The following is an 18,126-nucleotide window of genomic DNA, read 5'->3' on the forward strand; positions in this document are numbered from 1 at the left end:
GGACTGGTGATGGTGGGGTGTGAAGGTGGTTTTTTTTTTTTTTTTTGTTTGTTTAATGGGGAATGTTTTTCTGCAATACATTTAATCAGGTGTTTACACTGCTTTTAATCAGCGGAACCAATTTAGATGAGGTAATGTGCGCGTGTCTGCACGTGTAATGGGAATTGCCGCCGCAATCACGGAGACTTATTGATGGATCGCTTGAAAAACAAATCACCGCATGGAGATGAGTGAGTGGCAAATGATCTACAAATTGTTAACATTCAAATGTTAACATTCACTTTGACACACACACACACACACACGCACATTTTCCCCATTCACATTCAATAAAAATTTCGTTTTGGGCATGTCGATGGGAATAACTTTTCTTGTTAAATAACAAAATGTGTTTTCTTTCATGTGTGCTTTGATACCAGACTCTAATATCGGGTGGCTGTCAGTCTGATGTCACGTCAGCGTTCAAAGATTTTTTGATGTGGTGGGAAAATACTCTTGGGGCCCAGTGGTTCAGGGTGGTGAGATTATCCACACTTGCCTTCACTGATCTTTTTAAAGGAGTTAGTTACACTGGATGTATCCCGCTCAAAACTGAAAAGGGAACACGTAATCAACAGTGTGAAACTTGCCTCAAAAAGTTTCCCTCTACTTAAATCTGGCTGACTCCTGGCTTGCTTTGCCTTTTTACGTTGCTATCAGAGGACGAGAGAAGGTGTTATACGAAATCTAGGCATCGGAAGTTCTCTTCAGTGATGCACATTACTACGTAACACGTTACTCTCACAAGACCAGGGTTCCAAATTCACATCTACCAATCTGCCAAATTCAGGATAAAATTCATTTTGGCAAATGTTGATAAGAAAATGTTGGTCGGTGATGCGTGAGGCAGTTGTCCTTGGCTGGCCAAAAGACATCATATCCTGGTCTACGAGATCCATGGTCAGATAATTCTGTTATGCTCCAGAATTATCCGGAAAAAAACCTAGACAAGAACCTAAATGGTTTATTAACAAACATTCATTCATCTTCCGAACCGCTTCATCCTCACTAGGGTCGCGGGGGTGCTGGAGCCTATCCCAGCTGTCTTCGGGGCAGTAGGCGGGGGACACCCCGAATTGGTAGCCAGCCAATCGCAGGGCACACAGCGACGAACAACCATGCACACCCTCACTCACACCTCGGGACAATTCAGAGTGATCAATCAGCCTGCCATGCATGTTTTTGGAATGTGGGAGGAAACCGCAGTACCCGGAGAAAACCCACGCAGGCCCGGGGAGAACATGCAAACTCCACACAGGGAGGCCGGAGCTGGAATTGAACCCGGTACCTCTGCACTGTGAAGTTGACGTGCTAACCACTGGACTACCGGGCCGCCTTATTAACAAACATAAAAATCATAATTACTATGGTCAACAAACCAGCATAAAACGAGAGGAACAAAAACCGCTTGCAAAAAGCAAGGAAAACACAAACTGAAACAGCTTGTCTCAAAAGTCCAAGAGAACCAAATCGTGACATATAAAAAAAACGAGAACAGCTATCTAAATAAAATGACTACCAGGCGAAAGAAAAACCTGAGCAAAATCTGTGAATGTCTCGAAAATTGCAGTTGGAACAATGGCTTGAGTAAGGCGAATTATCCGATGCCGAATGGTCGGGAGTCCTGAAGTCGTCCGTGATCACGTTGATTGATTGATGCGAGACAGGTGCGCTGCTGGAATGAATCAGCCCACCTCTGCCACCTGTAAGAGCTTCACAGTAGTGATGGGTCCAGCGACACCGATGCGTTGACGCATGCGCCGGGCTCACAGAGCAAACCACGTGTCGGTGCATGTGCTGCTTCATTACGTCACGTGATTGACACGTGAACTGCACCGGCGCAGTTTAGACTGCATCGGCTGCGTCGACACAGTCCAGGCTGCTTGGCACAGTCTAGGCTGCGCCACTTAGTCCAGGGGGGGCGTTGACGCAGCAAAAGGAAGTGCGTCTGCCGACTGCCGAAACAAGCCAGACCTCACCCTCGCTCGAATAAAAATATATGTTTGGGCAATACGGAAAACACACCGTCTGACTTCGAGCGTCATGTCGGCTGTCATATAATAGGCTATTATTATATGAGAAGTGCTTTATGAAGCAAGTGCTTGCTGCTGGAGGCTGTAAATTTCCCCAGTGTGGGACAAATAAAGGATATCTTATCTTATCTTATCTTAACACGCACACAGACACACAGTATGGTTTGTTTTGTTATTTGTTTTTTTTTCCCCACTCTACACCCCTCACGATCGACTTGGAACCAGTCCGCGAGCTAACGGTCGATCGCGATCGACGTATCGGGCACCCGTGTTTTAGACAGTTCTGGTGGCCACTGGATATGTTAAAAACAAATCATATAAGACAAAAAATAGTTGATGGAATTACCAATTCATGTGTAAAGTCAAGATGGTGAGAAGCATTGTTGTGGTCAGCGTTTCTTGGTGTGCTTCTGTTTTTCTCTTGGTTAGCTAGCAGCAATACAGTATGCGAAAACGACATCATTCACTCCCAAGAGATGGTTGTCGGAGGGGCGTACGTGAAAAGCAAAAACGTTCAACTTTGGCGAGCATGTCAAAGAGGCTAAAAATATACATTTTCAAACTTTTTTGTTTTGTTTTGTTCTGTCATTAGCGTTCACGAACTCTGGAGCCAAGTCATGATCCAATCATCTGGCTGCACCTAACCGAACTGGAGTGGAACAGCATGGCCTTGCATCCAAAGATTTTCATTCATACAATTCGATCAATATTATTAATATTGCTGGTCTCTGACAGAGTACGAGTATAATATTATATTATGTTATATTATGTTATATTATATTATATTATATTAAGGGCGGCCCGGTATCCAGTGGTTAGCACGTCGGCTTCACAGTGCAGAGGTACCGGGTTCGATTCCAGCTCCGGCCTCCCAGTGTGGAGTTTGCATGTTCTCCCCGGGCCTGCGTGAGTTTTCTCCGGGTGCTCCGGTTTCCTCCCACATTCCAAAAACATGCATGGCAGGCTAATTGGTCGCTCTAAATTGTCCCTAGGTGTGAGTGTGGGCGTTGATGGTTGTTCGTCGCTGTGTGCCCTGCGATTGGCTGGCAACTGATTCAGGGTGTCCCCCGCCTACTGCCCGGAGATGGCTGGGATAGGCTCCAGCACCCCCCGCGACCCTAGTGAGGATCAAGTGGTTCGGAAAATGGATGGATGGATTATATTATATTATATTATACATACTGTATACTGAAACTGAAGTTAAAAACCTGGTTCATAGTCTCCTCTGTTCCTCCTGGAACACTTTCAATATAGTTTCCTTTCACCCAAGCATCAAAGCTTTAACAATGGAAGTTAATTTGCCTCAGTGCTGGAATGGTTTGTGCTCACATTTAGCTTCCCCGTTGCCAGGCTCCTTTCGCCGCGCCGCTATGTGGCAGCCAAATGGGAGGCCGCGTGATAAAATGAGCATCAAAGTGAATCGGACTGCGGAGTTCACAAGCTTATTGTGTTGTAACAGGATAGATGAGGGAGACAGTGATGCGGGAAGAAGGAGACAGAGCCTGAGAGAGATGGCGAGTGCAATGATTCAGACTGATGGAGGTTGGGAGAGTTGCCCAGCTCTGGGACTAATTAAACTGCCATTGTTGGCTTTGATACAATGGCATGAAGAATGATATAGAAACTGCTTCAGTGGGAAGGGAATTTGCAACGCTGCAAAGGAAGGGCTTAGAGAGTGTTATAAATCTACCAGCTCCAATCTTCTTGCATTATTCGTACCACGTTAGCTGTTAAATATTATGACCCTTATTTCCATTTTGAAAAATCATTGGCTCCTCTATCGAGCTCACACAAGTATCACGCCATAAAAATGAATCAGGCGAGTCACATGTACAGTATTTATCAGGGATGTGCACAGATTGACCCGCAGTAGCGCTTCAACACCTGGGGTGGGGGTGGGGGGGGGGGATCATGTGTGGTTTTGGGCAACAGTGGGCAAATTTGGAAAGAGTGAACAGGAGACTCGGTTTATGGAGCTCAGCTTCCTTCTTGCTGATTAGAAGGAGATTATTGAATGTATCACTCCGAATTGGTAGCCAGCCAATCGCAGGGCACACAGAGACGAACAACCATGCACACCCTCACTCACACCTCGGGACAATTTAGAGTGATCAATCAGCCTGCCATGCATGTTTTTGGAATGTGGGAGGAAACCGGAGTACCCGGAGAAAACCCACGCAGGCCCGGGGAGAACATGCAAACTCCACACAGGGAGGCCGGAGCTGGAATTGAACCCGGTACCTCTGCACTGTGAAGTCGACGTGCTAACCACTGCACTACCGGGCCGCCCTCTCTCAATATATTAAAGCAGCAATTCCTACTCAGTGTGCCAGTCCGAAAAACCAAATGCTCTTCCTCTAGATGACAGAAGGTACAATACATAATTAACCAGTGGAGCCATTTTTTTTTTCTGTGAATCGTTTTGCCAAGTGGTGTCCCGTGATTTTTTTTTTCTGACGTCAAATATGCGCCTTGACTCAATAACGTTTGGGCAACAACGTATTAAATGTTTTTAAATCGGTAGCATTTTAGCGTGCTTCACCCTTTCATGCACCCTGTAACCTGATAACATGATAAGCTGTCCACAGTAGCAACCGCTGTCCCTGAAAGGGTTAAAACGCTTGAAAAAAAAAAGCCATAAATGCTGTCAAATGAGCATGGGGAGTATTTCAACTATCCGTCCATCCATGATCTGAATCGCTTATCCTCACCAGGGTCATTCGTACTCCCGCCACCTAGCATACGCATACAACGGCGATATCTGCCGCTAAACTACAACAAGCTAGAGTTGCTTTGTTAGCTTCCAATTTGTTGAGTCTACTTTAAGCTTAATAAAATATGTAGAAATGATGAGAGGATCAAGTAAGCCAATTATCATACAGAGTGAGGTGACTTTTTTTTCACAATGCTATTTTTGAAGTGTGTCGGCCTCATCTAACTAGTGTGATTATCGCGACACAGAAGTAGGGAAATATGCAGCAGCAGTAAATCCCAGCCAATCCCTTTCTCTAACATCACTGATGAACATATGGACGTGTTTTTTGCTCGCTATCAGCAGTTAATGTCCAGACTGTGCATCCCCGGCTAATTCCATTCAGTGCAAATGATGAGAATCAAGTAAGGACAAAAATGGAGAGTAATTGGGATTGTGCGGTACTGGTTTATGGAACCTCCTTTTGTTTTGAATTATTTGCAATGAGCACAATTTTATAAGATGGCATTCAACAACAATGCTTTTGTACTCTCCTACTTTGTCTCTGTTCTCCTTTGGATTCTCTCTATGCCCCCCCCCCCCCCTCCAAAATATTGTGCAAATAAAGAATTCTCAGTAAATTTATAAATACACGTTTTTATTGTGGGTAGATCATTTTGACATAGTAGCTCGTATGCTGAAAAAAGGTGTGGGCACCCTCTGCTGCTCCCCCTATTTTAGCTGTGTTCCAAATGTCAAACTAACTCTCCCATGTTCTGTAGAATTTCCTCTGAAGCAAAACACCAAACTCTTACAGACAGCCCAGTAATTAATATTTTTATCTTGCGTGGCATGACGACCCACTTGAGCGTGTTCTAACAGTCTAATCTGAGGAAATTGAATTTCACTCTGGAAAATGTTCCGTTTGAAAAAGGCTTTCCGCTCCACAATCTGATATCTAATTAACATGATTTCTTTTACACCCCATTAGTTTAATGCGTTTAATCTGTGAGGATTATTATCTGGAAATTGCTGTTATTAAATTTCTTTCCAAATAACACGGAGATAATCATTTATTTGGCACAAATAAAACAGGGCCCATGTTGATGATTATATCTTAATGGCACGAGGAAGTATCGTCTAGTTTACATTGCAGGGGATACGCCATGTTCCTTAAGAGACCTGTATCATTAACACACAATGTCATGAGTTTACTATAGATCCCTTTATCTCATTAAAAGTACACTTATGATATCAGACCCTCAAACTCCCTATGAGATTGGAATTATAGTGAAAATGATAGATCTTATTATTCCCACACAATCGCCAATAAGGACACCCTGATTGAGTCGGCGACCTAAATGCAAACCAGTCATCGCAGTGGGGTGACACCATGTAGGGATACCATTTCAATGAACAAAAAGATGAGAGTCTCTCTGAGGGGTTGGGGAGGGGGGGGGGTCATAAGGAAAATATAGAGAATGCAACATAAAGCACAAGAGAATGTGTGTTAGGTTTTATGGATCAAAAAGATTGCAGGGCATGATTCAGACATTCACAAAGCTTGTTAAATGGCCTTGATCAGAACTGATTACAATTTTTCTTTCCCTTCATGCAGCTCCTTCCCTTTGAGGAGCCGTGTAATCACCCAAAACTGTGGTTTGATTTACAGAGGTATCGCAAAAAAGCAACGTTTTAAATTTAAGGGGAATTCAACTCCGACATTTTCTTGACAATATGCTCTACGAGCTACTCAAAACACAGCTTACTGATTAACATTGTATTTATGGAATATGAGTCCGGCATTTAAAAATAAATAAATAAATAAATAAAAACATTCCAGAAGGCGGCCATTTTGCCACTTTCTGTCGACCGAAAATGACATCACAGTTGCTCACGGCTCAGGGAAGGACCAATCATGGCACAGCTTTTTACTGAAGCTGAACTCACCGCTGTTTCCTCAGACCCACCAGCAAATAATTTACATTGTCTCGCTTCGGTCGTCTTTGCAACTGGCCATATTTTCCGCCATGACTTTCAGTGATCCTGCATATGATATTCCTTCTGTCACATGTTGATCACACACCAAGCACACAGGTTTGCCATTCAACTTAATTAATAACTGAAATAGCAAGATGTCCAGATTTCTGAGAAAACTCTGCAGTAAGCATCAGCTTTTCTCGTTTTTGACAAAGACATTTTGGCTAGACTATCCTGTAATTAGCAAGAGATTCACTGCTATCATTTGCTTTCAACTGCTGTTATGGGACGCTTCTTCGACCCCTATAACAGTGTTTCGCTCTGCCCTGACATAATAGTGCACCCTTTAGTGGATATTTTAGGGATTGCATTTTATTATAAATATATAAATCCAGTGTTTATTTTAAAAAAAAAATCATCCTGGGGTCGGATTGGATCCTATAGGGGGCAGGTTCCAGCCCACAGGCTGTATATTTGAGACCCCTGCCAAACAGCCAACGAATGCATTTCCATCCTGAAAGCATATCAACAAGTGAAGAGGCAAGTTGAAGATGAACTGGCACAAGCAGAGTGAGTGGCTCATCGCATGTGCATTGCAGGCACCGTTATTTTTGCCAGGCAGACAGCCTTCAAAGTGAACACGGTAGCTCCAGGGTCATTCAAGATGTGTCAACTCGTTGGAACAGCTCCTATGACATGCTTGAAAGCTTTTTTTGCGGCAACGGCCTGATATTTTTGCTGCACTCTGGTCCAGGCATCTCAGGAAAGGAAATGTGAACACTCGAAAGGACAAAGACTTTTGCAAAAGTGCCGGCAATGTCAAAGTGAGAACGCCGGTCAAACCTGTGATGCCGACCGTTTCAGGAGAGAAGCAGCCCTCGTTTTTTGTTTTTTAATTTACCCAGCCAAAACCAAGCTTAAAAATTACTTCGATGCATATGATAAAGACGCAGTTGGAATCAAAGCGGCCCGGTGGACAAGTGGTTACCACGTTGACCTCATAGTGCAGAGGTTGTGGGTTCCTCCCACATTCCAAAAACAAAAGTGGCAGGTTGATTGAGCACTTCAAATTGTTCCAAAGTGTGATTGTAAGTGTGGATGGATTTGTCTATGTGTGCCCTACGATTGGCTGGCAACTGGTTCAGGGTGTCCCCTGCCTAACACATGAAGACAGCTGGAATAGGCTACAGCACCCCCCCCCCCCACGACTCTTGTGAGGATAAAGCAGATTGGAAAATGGATGGATGGGAATCAAAGCGATGAATCAGGTATACACAAATAACTTGGACAATCGCTACAGTCTTTGATGATCTCATTTCCGACTGGGCATCTGGACTTTGGTTCAAGTCTTTGCCCTTCTTCAGTGACGATGTTGAGAGGATATCCACAAGGATGTCAGAAGAAGCGGCATCAGTGTGTGAAAAAGTCTCTCCGGTGCGCTTTGGTCGTGTAACTCGATCTATTCTGGCTGCTGTTAAAGGCATATGCACGCTGCCTTCAGCCGAACACTGACTGAAGGATGATACATATGACCTCACCATCGATACACCTCAGTCATGATGTACCAGCAAAAAGCTTGGCTTCAAAATGACATGCAAAATGATCGCACACAAAAAGCAAGATCCGATCATTGGTATTCATTTCAGCTCATGACCCTTCTTGCAAAAAAGAAGAAAACATCAGCTCTAAACCGGCTGTTGGGAGAAGACTAGGAAATGAGGACAGCTAGATGTTGTAATTGACAAGGCCAGCGATGAAACGAGGAGCTACAGAGACTGTGAGTCTTTGTCCCTGAAAAAGAACTCACTACAATGGTGGAAAAAGCAGCAGGAGCTTCCATTGCTGTCATCCCTCGCTAAACGATATCTCTGTAGACCAGCCACCAGTCTTGCACCCGAAAGGGTTTTCAGCACTATGGGAGGTATTATTTCCAACTGATGTAGTCTACTCAAACATGAGCATGCGGATCAGTTGATCTTCAAGAGAAGTCTGCACTGCTCAAAAGATGTGGACAGGAATGAGGGGTAAAATATATGAAGCGCATGCATGAGTGGGAATTGTGTCGTACGGGTTAATAGCAGTGCGGCCCGGTGGTCGACTGGTTCGCGCGTCAGCCTCACAGTGCAGAGGTGCAGAGTTCAATTCCCACTTTTGGCCGTCCTGTGTGGAGGTCGGGACCCAACAGTGGGGCACGCAGAGGTAATAAAAATATGCATAACATCATAGTGTATATTTTTACCGACTCATACGCTGCACGTGTCACAGTCACAAAGTTCTGTTCATTCTACTCTAATAATTCAGACTGTTAAAACTGATGAAGGCTGCAGACCAAAGCAACCGTTTTGCCTAAAAAGAAGGCAAACTATTGATCTTCCACTTTCCTAAAATGAAGGGATCAGGGCCAAGCTGCACACTTTGTACAGGTTACAGTATGTGCATCCACAGTTGAAAGGCTCCTGACACATGTAACCAGAGTAATTATGATTAACAGTATGAACATACGTGTTTAAACGCTATTCAACCAAACATTACATGTATTGATCCTATTTTTTTTTTATTTTTAAAGTGGGTCACAATGACAACAGAAAAATACAGGTCCCAGATGACAACGGTTCAGGATCAATGAACTACAGCATTTTTGGAACAAACCAAAACACATTGAGATGATGCCCCGTGATTGTCTAATGACCATTTTCGGGGGTATCGCACCACTCTCCCCATAGTCAGCTGGGTAGGCTATGGTTCAACATGCACGCATGACTGTATGAGGGGGGGGGGGGGGGGGGGGGCTTTTATGACACAGAATTCATGTCCATTACCAAAATCCATTATGGATGAGAAATCTGGTCATGTTATTGTATTCAAGTGAAAAGCAAATGAACAGCAGAGCAAGCATCTCTTTATGCTGCTCTCATGCTTCAAGTGCGTACTTGTCAGCGATGTGATGGTGAATCTTGCAGATAATACGTATCATTTTGCTCGGTTTTGAAGCCAAGCTCATATTTGAACATTTGGCTGATAATAACCCCGGCGAATAGACTGCGTTATTCAAAAAAAAAACCTTTTTGGTTTTAAAACACAACTGTTCAATATCGGGATATGCACATTTGCTCACGTCATGGTTTAAAATATAGGTTTCAGAAAATCCAACCTTGCTCTGACTCTCTCCCAATTTCACTTGTGCGTCCACCTGTGTGTGTATGTGTGTCTCTTTCTTTTTCTTTTTTCTTTTTTGTCTGTGCGCAAGACGCTTGTTAAAAAAGAAACGGTTTCTCTAACAGCTGGATATTATGCGCTCGAGCCCTTATTTACCAGCGGGAACCTTGGTCTTGCCAACTTGAAAAGACCCCATGGTATGAACAAGTAAACACTTTGTCACAACCACTTAACACCGTGGGACCCCATCAGAACGCACCGGGCAGCACCCCAAGCCGAAATGCAATCTTGTAAATGCCGTATGTATGGCAGCACCTCGTGTGTCGAGAATTGATGTGAAAAGCACGACACATTGTGTGAATCGATATGCTTTCAATTCTCAGCATAAAGGCTCGCAGGGTCAGGTTGAAGACAGTAGTAGATCCATTTTCAATGCAGATTGATCCAACAAAACAGTTTATTCATCCATGAAGGCGATTTAAAGGCGTGACAAATACTATGATGAAATAAGTTGGACAGACAAACTGAAAAAAACCCATCAGACAAACCTATTTTGATGCCAAGCTGTGAACGTTGTTACTTTTGCAATGGTGAGTGATAGAAATAATTATTTCAGCCATCTTTACAACGCTATTGCCGTGACTGATGACACACTGTGCCGTGATCGAGCAAAGCACAGCACTAAGAGCTATATCAGCCCCTAGTAGACATTCTCTTGATTCTGACTGCCACTGGTTGGATAAAAAAAATAAATAAAAAAAAAATCACTTCCTTCACGAGTAAGAAACATGACTTGGAGGTCAGTATGTTTTGTGCGGTCCTCAGTCATGGTTTCATAAATTGGAGTGCAGTCTTGTCCCACATAAAAATAGGCCAATGTGTGGAATTAAAAAAATAAGGCCATTTCACCGACCTCATGATGAAAACCATGATTACTAAAACGAAAAAAAACAGTTACTTTTGTCTTCCATTGCAACACCTCAACAACTCCAAAGCTTTACATTCCATGATAGTGGTTCACAACCAATCTTGATCAAAAATATAATCACTCATGTCATACTCACCACAGATGCTGATGCAATCTGTCTCTGTATGCCAATTGTTCCACTCAAACAGAACTATTGTGAAAGTGCTCTGTGCCTGCGTGGGTTTTCTCCGGGTACTCCGGTTTCCTCCCAAAATCCAAAAACATGCATGGCAGGCTGATTCAACACACCAAATTGTCCCTCGGAGTGAATGTGAGCGTGAATGTTTGTTCGTCTCTGTGTGCCCTGCGATTGGCTGGTAACCGGTTCAGGGTGTACCCCGCCTACTGCCTGAAGACGGCTGGGATAGGCTCCAGCGCCCCCCGCGACCGTTGTGAGGATAAAGCGGTTCCGAAAACGGATGGATACATAATATAACATTTATATCATAAAACAAGAAATTGTTGCCTCGCATTGTTACATTTTCTGCTTTCTGATTACAGCGCAGTCGCAGCAGACCAGCTAAATAAGAGCTTATTTTATCTGTGGTTTTATTGTTCTTGTTTTGATTGTAAGTGTTTTGAAAGGCGCTTATAAATAAATTGTATTATTATTATTATTGTTATTAATAAGTGTCTGGACTCTGAACAGTAATCTCAGAGAGATTATAAACAGAACCGGAAACCTATGTTGTACACCAGCCAGAAGGAGTGGCCCATAAGATTAAAATTATGAATATAAATCGGGATGGGCGAGTACCTTCTTCTTAATATCTTTTTTTTTTTAATCTCCTTCTTCTTCTTCTCTTAAGCTACATTCACACTCCAGGAAGTGATGCCCAACTCAGATTTTTGTTGTTGTTAAATCTGATGTTTTTATGGACTCATTCAGGTTACAAAAAAAAACAAATGCAACTTCACATGTGAAAGCAACGCGTCTGTGATGTGACGCGCATGCGCGCAAAGCATGCCGAATGCCGTTCACCCCCAAAAATAAGTCAATAAAATTTAAATGTCGCGTGGCACCAGTGCGGGATTCTAGAGTTGTACCTGTGGGTGGCAAGGACTTCAGTTGGGAGGGCAGAGATTAGAACACACCTACACGTACACGAATGCACGCGCGCACACACACACACACACACACTGTAATTCAGGTTTTAATTCCTGTATTCCCCAGCAAGACTCATGCACGTCTTGTGAATAAGATAACTCCATGTTGAGGACTAACCCAGTCTGTGTAGGCTATGCAACAATTCCCAACAAGTACTGCCACAAACAATTATTTTGCTAGTCGACTAGTCACTGATAGTAGTTGCAATTAGTCGACTAATCTGATCACGTGTAAATCGCAGCATAATCGCTTCAGCAAGTAGGTGCTCCGAAGTAATTGTTATTATCTTGCAGGCCACGTTCCTTAAGGTACGTACGAATTGAAATGATTCACATGATAGTACATTCAACTGTGATTAAACAGCAGGTTGCTGACATTTTTATAAATGATGGTCCATTTGTGGAAAAGCTGTTTTCGCATGAACTGTCTCACTCTTCTTGTTGCCAATGTTTATGATGAGCTGGTCGAATTCAAGGGCTCCATACAACAGCGGGATAATAAGACGTCCCGCTGAGAGTCATTTTCCGATGGCTGCTCATTGTTAGTGGCAAAAAAAACCCCAAAAAAACAAAACAAATCACTTTCACAAACAACTTCACACGTAGAAATAGGAAGTCAAGCTGTTAAAGCAGACACTAATTATCCTCAAATCAAATTCAAAAAGTTAATAGACATCACCAAGGGAACACGCACAATGAGGTATAATTGAACAAACCTCCGCTCAGTTGAGCAAGCTGCCATTTTTATACTGCGATGTTCTAACGTAACAAATGTTACAGGACAATTCACGTTTCATTCCGCTACATACTGTACAAACACGACACGTGCAACAGTAATCAATTGTAAATATTGAGCAGTTGAAAGTATATTAAAGATGTTATTTCCCTAACCCCGTTAAAATGACAGACTGTGGCAATTAAATTTAGTCACACTGGTCGCAGACTTTGCAAACTTCAGGTATTTCCAAAAAAAATGGAAAACAGCTTTGTTAGTAGTCCATCTCGAGCCAATTAACATCCGTTAAGATACCTTGGAGTCTGCCATCTTCCAGAAGGTTAACCAAGTACCTTCCTGGCCTGAATCAGCTTCAAGGTCATTATTTCAACCCAAGTTGATGTCTTCGCTTGCCTGGCCACATCTTTGTTGGCGAACTACAATGATCATTCAGTTATGTACACTCTCTGTGAAAGGAAAATACAGAACGTTGCTTGACTTTTTAACCCTCTTCGCAAACCTAAGCCAACACTTCAACCCATGAGTTATTAGTGTAAGGCAAAGATCGCCAACATCCTGATTAACAACCTTACGACCGTGTGTATTTGTGTGTGTGTGTGTGTATATCATCGATCCACTTTCCGATCCACTCCGTACAATTTAATGAAATCCACTGAGATGAGAAAAATAATCAAAAGGTAAGAGATTTTTTTTTCGAGATTCCAAACATCTGCCAAAACTTTAAATTCTCCATCATGTCAATCCTCCATAGTTCATTCAAGTTCCTGATCCAAAGTCAGCTTCTATTTGATATTTACCTGCACTGATCATACACTCTTCTCGCCACACACAAAAAAATACTGTACCATGCGTGGCTTGTAAACTGGCAAGAAATCATAACCAAACTCTTATATGACATCTTTGTCACTTCAAAGCGTGAGTTACTCGTGTGATTTTATTTTTTTCTGTTTAAGTCCCAACAGAATATATTGGATGTTAACTCTTGTCTACAGGTATTCAGGAATCGGAATCAACTCTGTTGTCGTATACAATAAAACACGTTTTAACGTTGCCAATCCCTTTTAAAAGGCCTTTTTAATTTCTTGTTAGTTTGAGTTGATTGTTGGACTTATTTTGATAATTTATTTGTGATTTCCTTTCCCTTCCTTTTGATGAGATCTATTTTAAACTGCTTAATCCAATTGATTTGGCCAGTTATATTTATTTGTCAATTGTTTTCATCATCTCATTACTTCTTTTTCCTCTCCACCCAACCGCGTTGAGCTCAGCAGTGGTGGTGCCAGTGCCTGAGGAGCAGCATCCTTTTTTATTTTTATTTTGGATGGTCTGAAACGCTTACTTTGCTGGCGTTATTTTGCATTTCTGCCATTATAAGAGGCTTTCACCTTTATCGATGAGCTATAGCTACTGAAAAAGCTTATTTTCAGTGATGATGTCTCTGTGCTTGCTTGGCTTGACTCCAACTCACGTTGCTCGAATAAGTACTCAGTGCCTCTCTATTTCGGTTGGTATGATGTCTGAAGTTAGTTGCTTAACTTGTTTCTTAATGTACAGTATGTTGCACATTTGACCAGTCGGCGCTGTAAATGGCAATTAATGGTTTTTGGGGTTTTTTTCCATCTACACACATGCAAATAACCACCCACTCAAATCTTAATTAACAATGGATTATGTTGTGTGAAGGAAAAAATGTGCAAGAAAAATTGTTAAATGAATTAAATAACTGGAACCCCCCCCCCCCCCCCCCTCATCTTATCATGGTGGAGGGGCTAAGTTGCCTTGGGCTTTATGCCCCTGGCAGGGTCACGCATGGCAAACAGATCTTGGTGAGGGACCAGATATAGCATGGCTCCGAAGACCCCTTATGATGAGAAAAATATATGGACCTGAGTTTCCCTTGCCCGGACGTGTGGCACTGGGGTTCCACTCTGGAGCCTTGCCTAGAGGTCAAGCTCGTTTCCAATCATCTGTTGGCCGGGCTTTCACCCACGGGCCGGACATAGCCTGGAGGGTCGATGTGGGCTCCCCTTCCCATTGGCTCGCCGCTTATGGGAGGGGCCAAATGAGTTTGGGGGGGGGGAGGGGGCTCTGTGAGCTGGGCGCCAGGCAAAGGCGGGGACCATCGTGGTCCTATCCTTGGCGACAGAAGTTAGCTCGAAAGACACGGAAGGAGCCTGAGCTGGTGTGCGAGGCAGAAGGATTCTGGGTAGAGAGAGACTTGCCTCCACACACGATTGGGCTCTCATACCAGAAGTCGCGTTTGGACTCTCTTCCACTCTGGAGTTTCCCAGGTGAGATGAGCAGAGCAGGTGTGGGCATACTTATTGCACCCTGTACATTAGGTGTACATTAGGTTTCACACCGGTGGACGAGAGGATAAGCCTCCTTCCTCCTTCAGATTGGGGGCAAAGTTCCTGACCTTTGTTTGTGCCGACGCACCAAACAGCAGCTCAGAGTACCCGCAGTATTTGGAGACCTTGGAGGGTGTGCTGGAGAGCGGCGTGGGCAATGACAGAAAGGAAAGGCATGATTGGGTGGAATGGAATGCCGTCAAACTGAAAAAAAGAGTTCTATCAGAACTCTGGAGGTTGCTGACAGGTACCGGCTGGTCGAGCGGAACGCAGCTTCTGCGGTCCCCAAGGCAAACTTGAGTGATTTCAAAAGTAGTAATCCATCAATTTGATGTGTACAAGTAATAATACGATGAGACCATTTATTTGGTTTCACTCTCATAACAGCCCTCTGAGGGAAGACGTAACTCCAAAGTGGCTTGCGACAAAAATTAGTTTGACACCCCTGCTTTAAATTGTCCGCAAGTGTGATTGCGAGCACGAATGGTTGTTTGCCTGTGTGTGCCCAGTGATTGGCTGGCAACCAGTTCAGGGCGTCCCCCCGCCTGCTGCCCAAAGACAGCTGGAATAGGCTTCAGCCTGCCTGCAGCCCATGTGAGGATAAGCAGATTAGAAAATGGTGAATGGATGGCTGATTAAACAAATGTAGCAACGTCTGAACAATCCAAGTCAATTTCAGTCTTATATACATATAAATGTACTGATTTGAGCTTAAGCCACGCCTACTTATGGCACATGGCACGCCCACTCTGAGCACCGACGCAGATACATGTGTACTCGCTTATCCCAAGAGTCAAACATGTTGGTGGTAAAGTGATGGTGTGGGTTTGTGTATCTGCTTCAGGACCTGGCTGACATGCTGTGATTGATGCAACCTTGAATTCTGATCTTTACCAGGAAATCCTGAGGAAGAACGCTTGGCCATCAGTTTGTGGCCTCGGACTGAAGCGCACTTGGGTTCTGCATCACAAAAACGACCGAAAACACTTCAGAGAGTCAACTTCTGAAAGACAAAAAAAAAAAGAAAGAAAGGGTTTTGGAATGGCCTCCTCTCTGTCCATACTTGAATCTGATTGAAATGCTGTGGAATGACCTTTAAAAAGCTGTTCATGCTCAAAAACACTCCAGTGCTGCTGAATTAAAGCAATTCTGCAAATCAGAGTGTGCCAACATCAGAGAGATGTGGAAGACTCATTGCCAGTTAGAGATTTCAGTTGTTGGTGTTGAGGGTGGTCCAACCAGTGATTAGGCTTTGGGGGCAGTGCATTTTCACACAGGGTATTTTTATTTTTTATGCATCTCATAAAAATGAAAACCTTAATTTCAGAAAAAACCCTGCATTGTGTATTTTACTTTTATTATCTGATCGGAAACATTTAAGTGTGACAAATGTGCAAAAAAAAGTTAAAATCAGGAAAGCGGACAACACTTTTTCACACCATTTCATGTACTGTATATGCCCAGTAGTTGTTCAGAACTGTGGCATCAAAACTGCTTGTTTTAAGGAGACGCTTAATGATGTTTCATTCTTTAGAGCCCTATTAACCATCTGAGCAAGTTGTAGAAGTAAAATTGCTCACCGCAGACTTTGGAAATCTAGTGGGAAACTCATCCAGGCAGCATGTCAATGTACTCAGGCTGCGGACGATCTCTTCGACTGTTTTGTAAGTGACAGATGTCAAACGTGGCAGCACTTGGTGTCTAGATGGCTGTAGAACAGTTATTTGTGTGATGTAATTTTTTTCACGCCTTAAACTGTCATTAAAGAATATTGCAAATGTACTGGATTCAGTTGTAGAAGTTACACCTCTTAGAACGAACTAGGAGCAAGACTGGAGGGTTTGTTCATCTATTTACTGTGACAAGCAGTTACATGTTAACTGCTGTTTATTGTGATTTCAAAAAAATATAGGATCTCTCTCGTTCCATACAAAGTTTGGTTTGTAAATTCCAAAATAAACTTTGAGCTTTGACTTGCACTTTTTTTTTCTTGTGCCTGGCCCGAGTCTTTTATTCGCCTTGGCGCCTTTTGTCCAATTTTGACCATTCTAACCTTGACGGCAGTGGATGTATAAGAGCTCAAGAGATCATCATCCCATGGAACAAAAGGTATATATTTTTTAAAACAAATAATTTCCATAAACTATTCCTGTGCTGTCATTTTTTTCCAATGAGCAACCGCAGACCCATCTGATGGTTATAACAAATATGCATTGTGTTATCTCCAGTTTGGAGAACACATTCTCAAAGGGTTTGTCAACTTTCAGACACAAAACTGAAGTGAGCTGGACTAGACTCAATCAGGACTGCGTTAGCTGGGGTTTTTTTTTTTAATGACCAAATGAAAAATTGTGAGAGGAAATAAAGAATTTTACCCCAAATTCTTTGTTATTTAAATAAATCACATTGACTACTGAGGGTATAAGATTAACTACGATTGAATTGGAGACTGTATTCTTACAAAGGATATATATTAGACATCTATGATCAGACGGTTTTGACTTTTCCCTCTTTTATGTAATCTATATGGGTAGTTATTGTTTGAGAAAAGGGGACCATAAATCCGAACATTGTGACTTTGGGTATTCATTAACTTAAACTTTCTTTGTTCATTTGCATTTTAAAAATAATCCATCCATCCATCCATCCATCATCTACCGCTTATCCGGGGCCGGGTCGCGGGGGCAACAGCTTTAGCAGGGAAGCCCAGACTTCCCTCTCCCTAGCTACTTCTTCCAACTCTCCCCGGGGGATCCCGAGACGTTCCCAGGCCAGCTGGGTGACATAGTCTCTCCAGCGTGTCCTGGGTCTTCCTCGGGGTCTCCTCCCGGTGGGACATGCCCGGAACACCTCACCAGGGAGGCGCTCAGGAGGCATCCGAATCAGATGCCCAAGCCACCTAATCTGGCTCCTCTCGATGTGGAGGAGAAGCGGCTCGACTCTGAGCCCCTCCCGGATGACCGAGCTTCTCACCTTATCTCTAAGGGAGAGCCCGGACACCCTGCGGAGAAAACTCATTTCGGCCGCTTGTATCCGGGATCTCGTTCTTTCGGTCACGACCCATA

The sequence above is a fragment of the Hippocampus guttulatus genome, chromosome 13 (genome assembly GCF_054856545.1).
Source record: "Hippocampus guttulatus isolate MCC_2025c chromosome 13, RoL_Hgut_1.0, whole genome shotgun sequence".
Taxonomy (NCBI): Eukaryota; Metazoa; Chordata; class Actinopteri; order Syngnathiformes; family Syngnathidae; genus Hippocampus; species Hippocampus guttulatus.